This window comes from Carlito syrichta, unplaced genomic scaffold (assembly GCF_000164805.1).
Source record: "Carlito syrichta isolate Samal-C Ts95f unplaced genomic scaffold, Tarsius_syrichta-2.0.1 Scaffold120484, whole genome shotgun sequence".
Classification (NCBI taxonomy): domain Eukaryota; kingdom Metazoa; phylum Chordata; class Mammalia; order Primates; family Tarsiidae; genus Carlito; species Carlito syrichta.
The window spans coordinates 1716-4668 of record NW_007064580.1 but is presented as its reverse complement, the minus strand read 5'-3'; the positions used below and the strand labels follow the sequence as shown (position 1 = coordinate 4668).

The 2953-nt window shown below is 50.0% G+C and overlaps 1 pseudogene; it reads left to right on the top strand.

The window, feature by feature from the left end:
• The first annotated feature begins 1516 nt into the window (after positions 1 to 1516).
• On the top strand, positions 1517 to 2311 carry LOC103249419 (annotated as a pseudogene).
• The last annotated feature ends 642 nt before the right edge of the window (positions 2312 to 2953 follow it).

Sequence of the window (2953 nt, the reverse complement as noted above, 5' to 3'; positions counted from 1 at the left end):
AGCAGATTCAGAGCAGGCAGAAAAGAAAAGAGAGAAAGAGAGAGCTTAGAGGTCTTTATGTAACCCTAGAGTTGTAGGTTAACCATTTGAGCTCCGAATTCTCCTTGCTGTAATTTGCCCACCCGTTGTAAAATGTGCACAAAAACAGGCTATAACATCTGACCAGCTGGAGTCGCAGAAAACCAGGCATGCCCTAAAACCCCCCGGGTGCCCGAAGGAGGCTGCTCTCTTTGCCCTTCCTCTCTTTTAGGGGACTTATTTCCACCCCTTTTTTTCTCAAAAAGGAGGACCTCAACTGTGGCCTAGGGTTTTGTGTGGGGGATTGGAGCGCTCTGCCTGTGGGCTGGACTCCAGCGTTTCGCCACCGAGTCGTTTCCAGCCTCTCGCGGGGCGCAGTCCTCTCTTTGGAGGCCTGTTCACTCTAAGAGGGCTTGAAACGCTGAGGGATCACCTCTTAAACACATTTCCCGGTGAGCCTTTTAAAAATTAAGTTTGTTGGGGGAATTCCCTGTAGGGCCACAGCACGCAGGGGATTAGTTCCAGCTACTCGGAAGGCTGAGGCTGAAGGATCGCCGGAGCCCAGCAGGTCGAGGCTGTGGCAGTCTGGGCGACAGAGTGAGACTCCAACTCAAAAAAAAAAAAAATGCACCTCAGAGGCACATCTTTGGATCCAAGCTGTTTCCTGGGAAGTGAAGATCAGTTCAGAATAGACCAGGGGCCGTCAGCCTAAAGCAGGAATTCCTAGACCCCCGAGGAGAAGCGAGCTGCAGCGGCCTCTGCTGGCACCCGGCTCTGGGTGGTAGCGGCTCCTCTGGCAATCCTGAGGTCTTCCGTGAGGCCCCACGTTTTGGGCACTTGTTTGTGGATGAAAAGATGCCAGACTGGAAGCTATTTTTAAATGGCTTATTCTGAACAAAACTCGAGGCTCTAGGCCTGTGACATATGTCCCCCACAAAGTACTGAAAACAGGTGCCCACCATGGTTGAATGATGACAGATACAATTTTGGGGAGGCACAAAGTTATCAAAAGCTGTAAGTGGATGTATGTGAGATTTTCATTGGTTTGGCCCAGCAAGGAGGGACATTTCCAAGTAGAGCCTTGCAGGTCATAGGTGGATTCAAGGACTTTTTGACTGGTAATTTGTAATTCTAGGGAATTTTGGAAATCAGTAGAGACGTTTTGTTGCGATAAGGGGGCAGAAAGACTTCATGTTCGTTGACATGTGGACTGAAGACCTATCGGTGGCAGACCTCAGAGAGGACAGATAAGTGTCTTACAAGGTTCCTGGAGTCTGGGAGTCCTGGAAAGACCACGTTGCAGGGCCATAAGATACTTTGATTTCTTTTTTTATTTGTTATGTGATGTTGTGCCAGAGTCAGGTTGGAAAACAAACTTCAGCACATAGGGTAGTAGGGTAATGAAACCCCATCGGTGAGACTTTGTGAGACAAGACTCCCCAAGCCTCCTAGGTAGAAATTGAGACAAGACCTTTTGGCTCTCTGAGTGGCACCACAGCGATAGGCAAGAGCAAGCACCTCACGAAAGGTGGCAAAAAGGGAGCCAAGAGGAAAGCGGTTGATTTGTTTTCTAAGAAGGACTGGGATGATGTGAAAGCACCTGCTATGTTCACAATAAGAAACTGGCAAAACGCCGGTCACCAGGATGCGAGGAACCAAAGTTGCATCCAGTGGCCTCAAGGGTCGTGTGTTTGAAGCGAGTCTTGCCGATCTGCAGAAGGATGAAGCTGCATTTAGAAAATTCACGTTGATCACTGGAGACATTCAGGGCAAAAACTGCCCGGCCAACTTCCATGGCACGGACCTGACCCAGCGCAAAATGTGCTCCACGGTCAAAAAATGGCAGACCGTGACTGAAGCTCATGTTGATGTCAGGACTACCGATGGTTATTTGCTTCGTCAGTTCTATGTTGCTTTGGCTGAAAAATGCAACAATTAGACACGGAAGACCTCTTACACTCAACACCGACAGGTCCGCCAAATCCACATCTGGAAGAAAATGGTGGAAATCGTGACCCAAGAAGTGCAGACAAATGACTTTAAAGAAGTGGTCAATAAATTGGCTCCGGACAGCATTGGAAAAGACATAGAAAAGGCCTGCCAGTCTATTTATCCTCTTCATGATGTCTTTGTTGGAAAAGTAAAAACGCTGAAGAAGCCCAAGTTTGAACTGGGAAAGCTCACGGAGCTGCGTGGTGAAGGTGGCAGTTCTGGACAAGCTACTGGGGACGAGACAGGTGTTAAGGTTGAACGAGCTGATGGACATAAACCACCAGTCCAGGAATCCGTTTAACATCCAGGCTTTCAGCGTGACAAATAAAAAGTCCTACTTGTGGGGGAAAAAAAATTAATTTAGGCAAGCAAAAAAGAGGCCAGACTTAGTCCTCGGGCAAAATGCCCTGCCTTCTCCGTCCTGCCTGCCTTCCAGGCTCCTACCAGTGTCTTCCGAGACTCAGTCTAAAACGCCCCATCTCCCAGGCACCGGGAAGTGGGAGAGGGCAGGCCCTCGGGGCGGACGGCACTCCACCTCTGGGAATGCTGGGATTGAACGAGCGAACCTGCATGACGCTCAAGGCAGCATCTGGCACACAGGAAGCCCCTTGTGAGGGCTTGTTAAGTGAAACAAAGACGGCACCGGCTCCACCTGTTACATTTGTAACATGCTTTTATATTTGTCTTATTTATTTATTTAAATCAGGGACTCCGTTGCTCAGGCCGAGGCAGCAGCTGGCTCACGGCTCGCCACAATCACGGCAATCCTTCCGCTCAGCCTCCCAAGTAGCTGGGACTGCAAGCACACACCACCGTGCCCGGCTAAGTTTTTGATGTTTTGCAGAGACGAGGTCTTGCCAAGTTGCCCAGGCGGGTCTCGTGGGCTCAGGCAATCCACTCGCCTCGGCCTCCCAAACTGCTGGGATGACAGGCTGAGCCACCA